Here is a 9,244-nt window from a genome sequence, read left to right as displayed (position 1 = left end):
CATTTACTTCAACACACGTTCACGATTTGGTTATTTTTAATCGTAAGGATAAACACAAAACGGATTTGATTTACCTATGAATGTTAAATGAATTAGTGCTTCCCATTGTAATTGTTATATATTATAAAAAATGACTAAAAACAGATGTTTTTAGACAAAGAAAAATCAAATTCCGCCAGTAACTAATGTTGAATTATTTCTCTTTGTGATTAACTTTAAATTAAATGCAATATTTCTTTCTAAATCATGCATAATACATAATGCAAAAAAGAAGTAACAAAACATTCTACATTTAATTATGATTTATACAATTGTTTACAACTGGCAACATTTATGATACCCAATCACAAATCTTTATTATCACCAGTGTTGCCATTTTAGACTTGAAAAATAATAATTTTTAGTTTATTATTATTTAGATACAGTGCAGCATTATAGCCTAGGGGCCTCCTCCGCAAATGGATTCGAGCCACAAATAGGCACAATTGGTTAGAAAATTAGGCACCTAGATGGAAAAGTGTGAACTATATTTTCTAACAAAAAACTCAGTAACCTCACCCTAAGACAACCGGACCTGTCAAATCTTCAGGTTAGGTAAGCAGACCCGATGAGAAACGGGATAATGCTAGGGAGATGATGAAACTCAGACGCCTATCGGCCGTTTTTCATAATATATCTATGGTTTTCGTTCACTAAAGTAATTTTTGATACAAAATACTTCCTTAAAATGGGAGGGGGGGTCATAGTTGTAGCCTAAGGGTCCAGGTTCACAGGGTTTTAGATGCAGAAAACAGCTTAACTGAATCATTCAACAATTTTTTACCCGACTGCACCAAGGAGGGTTATGTTTTTTTTTATAAACTATTGTATTACAGTGCCCAGATCACTGCGCTGGTTATTTATAATATACATTAATATGCGTTATAAAGACATTATTCGGGCTAAAGTTGAAAGGGTTAGTTAAATGAAGAATTTACTTTGTACCTATTTAACTGGTCATATATGTGTTGTAATTGTTTAGACGATATACTTATAATTTACTTGTTTCAACGTTGTATATATAACTGGTTTTGTAACAAGTTTAATTGTTGATATTTTTATAGATTTTAATAAAAGTTTTGGATAGTAAAATGGTCTTTGCTTTTGTTTATGCATTACAGACACACACATACCTTAATAAACCTAGCATCCCTGGTGTCAGGTTTATTACTGAGCTGCTGAAGGCTCGTAAGCAGTTCATATGGCTCATGTGAAGTAAATAGTACCCGGAACCTCCTGCTTAACGTGCCCTCCGAAGCACGGATCATGTTACTTTCGAACACAAGGTGGGTTTTGTGTTCTCACCGGTATTCGAACCCGGGACCTCCGAATCGTGGCCCCTACGCTTAACTACTGGACCACTGACGCCGTTAAATAATACTGAATCAACTATTTTATAATAGCGAAAGATCACTGACTCACTCATCACGAAATCTGAGGAATTACAATTTGCTAGGAGTTTCAAATTTTGCATGGGGGTTCCTTTTGGGATGTAAGTAGGTGGTTACCAAGGAAGTCCGTGTTGCTCTATGGTGATCACTAAGACGGCATTTTGCGAAATTCAACCTCTAAGGAAGTAAAAAGGTGCTGTATGAAACTTCTATAGGTTTAGTTTAGTTTCGAACTAGTGAAATCAGTTACCTACTTTTTAATAAACGTCAAAACGCGAAATTGCTATGGCATTTGTATGAATAAGCAACCTGTGACGTCATAGAAAAACGTGATAAAATATCGCACTCTTTATAACATACTTCTTGATTAATATCCAAAAATAAGTTAAATAGAAAAAATGAAAACGTTCTTTGTCTTTAGATCTGTCTTTATTTAGTAATCAGAATTTCATAACTTATCTTTGACCTAGGAAACTACCCAATTGGGTTTCACGCGAACGCAACCGCGGGTAACAGCTAGTACTCTTCTTCTATCTAGGTTGTGAGGTGACTTACCAACCTCATCAGCCCTATTGTCAAGTACTAAATAAAACGTCGGGCTTTTAACTCCAGATTAGCAACAGATCAGCAAATTAATCGCGGTATACCTAAAACATTTCAATTATTGTTGATCGATTGCTTCCAAACAATCGCAGTCCACGACCTGTCAGGCCTATGACCTGTTCAATAGACATATTGACATGTTTTTTTTCCTAAAATACAAATTGATATGAACTATGCCGACCAGACGGTATCAGCAGTTGTGTTAGCTCGATTGAGTGAATACTTATCATTCAGTGACAAGTCGATCGTCGCGACAACAGGACGTGTTCAGTTTACCACCATTCCTCGCGCGATGTTATACTCGTAAAACGAAATAATATTGAATTAAAACTTACTCGATTCCTACTATTTATTCCTTCAGTGTATTAAAATAAAGGATTGGAAGGAAAAACAAATAGCTGTGCCGGTAAACTAGTTTCTAGACTGTGTTTAGAAGTAAATACTTAATCTTTCATTATCGTATTAAGGAATTAGTGAGGTGTGGGATAGAGTGTTCTTATCTACGATTTGAAGTGGTAAGTTTTTTTTTGGCAAATAAAAATAGTCATATCCGGTTTTTGGTCTTCATGGTTCAACATTTAGCTGCTTATCGTTTTTTTTTATTACTTATTTATTTATTAAATCTTACTACTAAAAATACAATTAGTCAATGCCGTGCAAAACTGTTTAAACAGTTTGTCTGCAGGAAAGAGTCTCTACTAATATTCAGGCATGTGATGCCTTAAAGCGAATTTCTCTCGTGTGGGTTGTGATATCTATGACCCACCGCATCAGCCCTGGTGTCAAGGTTAGGTATTATTCAGCCGCCAAGGTTAAGACCCTGACATGGCTCATGTAACGACTACATACTTACTTAAGTAACTAACGGCTCCTAGTTACACTTAACACGCCCTCCGAAGCACGGACCATCGTACTTTCGGACAATCGGGTGATCAGCCTGCAGTGTTCTTAACAACTGGGTATCATTAAGTGGTTATGATTATGTCTCCATGGAGATTCATACTCGCGGGGTCTTAGGTACTTATTAAGACGCTTTACTTACGTAAGCGCACGAGTATATCCTAGGTTGTCCATCGTAAGATAAACTATTTAACACCAAGACACTATACTATGTTATTTATTATCTATAGAATATCGAGAATCTAGATAGAATAGAATATGATAGAAATCATTTATTTTAGATATAAGTAGGTATAGGTTCGTCATTCATTTAAGAGCCACGCTCTTGTCGGTGTATCCATGCTACTTTTTTATGGAAAAATAGGGCAGCAGTTTCTCTCTTGCCTTCCGCCCCGCAGTACTCTGACGCGAGTGGAATGGCGCCCAGAGTAGAATAAAAGCCTTACTAGGACTCCTGTCCTCCACCTCGGAATATTACTGACAGTTACTGCTGCCCTCTGTCAGAATCCAGGTTAAAGGGTTTCAGGTTTTATGATCATAATGTGATGTGGTACACAGTGAACATAATAATTAAACCTCTTCTATCGTGTGGGTTGTGAGGTGGATTACCAACCTCATCAACCCTGGTGTCAGGGTTACTATTGAACCGCCAAAGGCCCCTGACATGGCCATGTAACGACTACTAACTTACATCAGTAAGTAGTAACCGGGACCAACGGCTTAACGGCTTAGCAAAATGTTGTGGTTGTGACACTCCGACATTAAGAGAATAAGTAAGTATAGAAAATAGGTATACTAAGATATTAGCCGTCTGTATTAGAAGTGTCACGTGTCGCTAAACATAATCTATTAGCTGTAACACTATCCCGTCAGGTAGACTTAATGAAGATTAGGGTTAGGTTTCTATAAATAATAGGCTCAGGTGGATTCAGTTAGGTATGCCAACATACCTGCTTGATAAGACATAATTAAGTATATCAATTTATTCAGATACATATAAACTTATACATTGTTTGAACTCTACGCGGTTATTGTAATTAAAACACATAATACCGGGTTCTTACCGCGTTATTATCAGGGATATGGGCCCGCGATCATGGCACTTGCAACAGTATTGAAATATCGGGAGTCTCATATCCTTCTACTTCTATCGTGTGGATTGTGTATGCATAAATAACTTTTCTGTTGAACTCAGTGAACTCAGTCTTCAATCGTACGGTTTGTGAGGTCAATAACCAACCCCATCAGCTTCAGGGTTGACAGCAGTGCCAAGGGATAGAGCTATAAATATGTCAATTTCTTTCTACGCCGAATAAATGATAAAGTTTAGGACGAGGAAGAAGATAAAAATATATTTGCGGTTTTTTCGATATCAGAATTAATAAGGGCAATGCTTCTATATTTTGTTTACAAGTTGATAACCTTATCAGTACAAATATATTATGTATGATATTAAAATGTGGTTATATCTAGCTGTAGCATTTTAGGTTTCAGGTGGTGTTAATCTCATTTGCACAGGTGTTGTCGTAACTATTGTTTTGCTTTCTGCCCAGAATGATTATATTTCGGTACTTAAAGATAACATTTTACACTAGTTTGGTGTTTACGCGGTTATCATCATAATTAAAACACATAATATCGGGTTCTTACCGCGATAATCAGGGATAAGAGTCTCATATCCCTGATTACCGCGGTAAGAACTCGGTATTGTGTGATCTGTCAAAGTACGGTCACGAGCTTTAATATGTATACACTTTGGTACCATGTCACATTAACTTTTTTGACAAATTGAACTGTAAGTCTCACTAAATGTCAAATATATTAGTGCGACAGAGTCCTAAAGTGGGTACATTATATTGCTTATAACTGTACGTTAGCTAATGTTGTGACGTTCATTTTAGCATAGTGACGTATGAAGCGAGATTCGACCGATTTTTTTCTATCTAACACTAACTAAATTGAAACGCCTTAAATTATATCTCTATTCGTCTACAGACATACAAAATCTCACGCCCGTACTCCTTAATGGGATGAGCAGAGCTGCAAGTAATCAAAGACAACTTGCATCTTTTGATACGAAGTCCTTAGACATTTTAAATTATGGCGCAAACAATGCAGGTCAGTCTAAAATCAGTCTAAAACCACCCCCTCTCGTACCTGGTTCAAAGGTGCCCATAACACTGGCCTACCGCGCACTATCGCCAAGAAAACCTGTTGAACCAGGAACGAGCTGGCGCGGGAGTCACTACCGCGGTCTCTCAAGCGCCTCCCAAACACGCGAAATCGAAATCCTTGGCCGCCGAGCACCACAAACCCGAAGTCTCGACGGCAAAAGCGACAAATCGTGGGTCCGCGTTAAGTCTCCATATTTCGCCAGCTTTTGGCCAGCGGCTCACTCGGCAACCGCCCCTGCGGTGCCGTTGCGGTGCGTTGCGAAGCGGTGCGTTGCGGAGCGTTGCGGAGCGTGCGGTGTGTTGCGGTGCGGTGCGGTCCGTTACGGCGCGTTGCGGAGCGTGCGGTGTGTTGCGGTGCGGTGCGGTGCGTTGCGGAGCGGAGCGGTGCGGTGCGGTGCGAGTCCTAAGATGGATACTTATCATTGACCTTATGGCGACAAGGGATCAGCTTATCGCGCATAACATTACTGAATCATGATAGAAAGCATACAATCTTATTGAATATTCTCAGTTCTAATAAAAGATATGATACGGATGGTTCGATATAAAGTATCCGAATTAATATTATATACGATAAAGAGTAATATATAACACCTACTTACATTATAATCTAACGTAAGAGGTATATCTTTGTACATTTATAACTCTAGAAGTGATAATCCCAATAAAAACATTTTCATATAAAATGTGTCCAAGACGATCGATCGCAGTGTCAAAAAGTTATCAGATCTCATGTAGCCAAGCTTCTTACTCTACACGCCCTATATATACAAACACTAAGTTGATAAACTCTACACGTTGGGCAAAATATCGGGCGTGCCCATTTCGTAGCTACAACAACTGACTGGCAATGACCAGTCACTTTTGTTTCCTTACGCTCAGGTGACGGAAGCCAAATAGTTTTTTCACATTATGCTCATGTGATGGTAGTGAAACGGCCAAGCCACATATTTTGCCTAAAGTGTAGAGTGCCTATTTATTTATCTCAAGACACAAAATATATTTGAAGTCTTAAGGATTTTTCCTGTACCCAAAGCTGAGCACGTGATAATCATCATAATCTAAATATTTTTGGTTTTTTTGAAATGACTTATTGTGGTTTAATTAATCGCTGTGGGGTCTCACTCAGTACAAAATTTGACACAACAGGCCTGAGGATGCACCCATCTCTATGGCACCCGTCTCCATGGCTTTTTTGAATATGAATTGCTTCGACGTGGCCATTTTAAGCCCCCTTGTTCCGCGTGAACCTCGGCTTAGGACGTCGTCTGTAAGGATCATTTTTGAAAGAATTAAATAAAATTCTTAATAAGAATGTTTTAATTAAGTATTCAAAAAAAGCCACGGAGATGGGTTAATAACCTATCCATACGCTACATCAAGATGGATCTTAGGACTTCGTATTAGAATTGGTTGTCTAAATTCAAATAGGATTATACATTTTATAGGCCCACTTCCGTACGGCCTTGACAGAGAAATTATAGAGAGACATCATGGGAACTTTCTAAATTCTAATCCGTAGTATACTTGCTCCCATCGATGTTACCTTGTTTGATGGAAGACTGGACCGGTTTGGTGACTTCTTCATAATTATTTAGACCCATTTCCTATAGGTAGGTATTTGCTGGTGGTTCAGTTATGTTTGCTGCACATAGGTACCTATACCTAGCCTGGAAAGAGGACAGGCAGGTCGATTTATTCCAATCTAATACCAAAAACTAATACCACTTGGTATTAGTTTATTTCCGAATTTATTCTCCACTCCCAACTAATAACTACTTAGTTATTATTATTTTATGTAGATATAATTATTACGTATTTTTATTAATCACATGATTGGCAAATCACTGTTCTAAAAAGCCAATATTTATTAGGTATTCTACAAGATTAAATTATATCTGATGCATAGAAAATAGTTCCTTAAAGTCGGACTGTGGATGATAAGATAAAAGCTAACATAGATAACAAATTGTTTAAACAACAAAGTTTTACATAAATTGTGACCGCTGTTGTTTTCATGTGCTACTAATGTATTAACAAATAAATTTATAAGCTGACGATTATAATATCCCAATTCAAATTCAAATTCAAAAATATCTTTATTCAGTAGGTAACATAGTTACACTTTGAATCGTCAATTTTACATAACGAACGTCTCATCCGCCTAAAACTACTGCAGCTTCTCACAACCTGTATAGCCGGGAAAAAGAAGCTGCAAGAAAAACCTCGGTACAGGGCCCTAGACGTTCTTTAAAAAAAAACATAAAATATTGGTATACAATTGAGTAATTTAGCTGCCTAATATCAGTTCTCAGACAATTAATCCCATGCATTCATATGTTCTAAATAATCACTAACTTTATAATAACCTTTTTGTAAAGTTTTTGTTTAACTACTGTCTTAAAACAGTTGAAACGCAAATTCTGAAAGTCAATGGGAATCTTATTGTAAAAACGTATACATTGCCCCTTAAAAGATTTACTAATCTATTGTATTAGTAGGGATAGTTTCTTCTATGCTGTTCTGGGAGCAAATAAAAAACATAGAACACGTTCAGCTGCTTCTCTTCCCGGGCATGTTGTAAAAACCGACAGTGGGATTGTGTCCTCTAACATGATGGACTAATGTTATGGGCAATAGGCTGATCCCTTATCACCATAAGGTTCATCATATCCATCTTTGGACTTCGTATCAACAGTGGCTGCAAGTTGCCTTTTGATTACTTGTGGCTCTGCCCACCCCATTAGGGATTACGGGCGTGAGTTTATGTATGTATGTATGTGTAGTAGGGGTAGTCAGAACAATGAAATACTTACATAAATAAACAAAAAGTACTTGGACAATACCGAAATCTAATCAGTCTATGGTTTGATATGATACTTAAGGATAGTTACTTCGTCTGATAAACTGCTGATAAGGTCGTTTTCCTGTTGATCTTATATCTGTGCATGGTTATCTTGAGGGTCAAGGTCAATTATTGAAGTAGAGTTATACTCACTCATAAAACATATCATTGGCACACCCCTGGACCATAGAATAAGGAATACTACGTATAAAACGGCAACTCTCCGCTCCCCACTAGCGGCTGAGGGACCCTCCTTTAGTCTTCAATCGTATGGCGTTAGAGGTCACACACACATATAGAGTAGTGTCTGTATATACGCAGACAGATAAGGGGTGTAATACGATTGAAAATTATATAAATAAAAATATAATAAATGAATACCTAATCATTATAAATTAGTTATAATTTAAAATAAATTTAATAAAAACAATTTATTATAATAATTATATAATTTATTATGCACAATTTATTTAATTTATTTTACAGTGCAAGATGTTGCACTGTCCCGCACCAAATTGTAATAATGTTTCCAATCCACTGGTTGCCTGGAAGAAATTGCTGCTTAGCAATAAGGCCGCCAGATTGTACTGTATCTATCATCATCTGTGTTAATTTGTTTTGTATGTTGTGTGCAATAAAGTATATTTGATTTGATTTATATTTTTATTATTATTAATTATTTTTTTAATATTATACAGCTACCCCGCCAATCCAACGCTGTACAAAAGTAGTTATTCCAATATTTTTTTGCTATTTTCTCGAAATGTACTTTTATCACCGCCTTTCAGCGTATCTATGGATGTACTTCTCTTGTCACTTTTGTAATTATTTTTAGTGTTGTTTATATGTACGGTTACGAGCATTAATATGTATACACTTTGGTACCATGTCACATTAACTTTTTTGACAAATTGAACTGTAAATCTCACTAAATGACAAATATGTTAGTGCGACAGAGTCCTAAAGTGGGGTACATTATATTGCTCATGACTGTACAGTAAAGCGTTATTGTATTGTATGAGGGCAGAATGGTTTACCCTGCTAACCCCGATACGGTTACAGTCGCGAGTATTAAAGACGGCCGTCGATTCTCACCATAATAATATCCGTTGTCCACGCTAATAAAAAAATGGGTTACATTATGACGGGTGCGCAGTCCATCTTTCAATAAAACCAATTTGTCAGATTTATTCAAGGAGCTTATATTTAACATCAATCATTATAAGAGTGTTTTGTGTGTGGCTTTTTAGTTTATATGTACAGTTGGTAATAATATAATCATACCGAATGCC

General features: G+C 36.9%; 1 protein-coding gene across 1 annotated transcript in view; it reads left to right on the top strand.

The window, feature by feature from the left end:
* Positions 1–2,260: 2,260 nt before the first annotated feature.
* LOC126368425 (protein peste-like) overlaps positions 2,261–9,244 on the top strand; it is a 59,470-nt gene continuing 52,486 nt past the window's right edge. The window contains exon 1 of the mRNA XM_050012421.1: positions 2,261–2,548. The gene's annotated coding sequence lies outside the window, so the exon portion shown is untranslated. The remainder of the gene's footprint in view (positions 2,549–9,244) is intronic.

The sequence above is a fragment of the Pectinophora gossypiella genome, chromosome 7, assembly GCF_024362695.1.
Source record: "Pectinophora gossypiella chromosome 7, ilPecGoss1.1, whole genome shotgun sequence".
Taxonomy (NCBI): Eukaryota; Metazoa; Arthropoda; class Insecta; order Lepidoptera; family Gelechiidae; genus Pectinophora; species Pectinophora gossypiella.
Note: the sequence above shows the minus strand (reverse complement) of the source record. Positions and strands in the feature narration are given on the sequence as shown.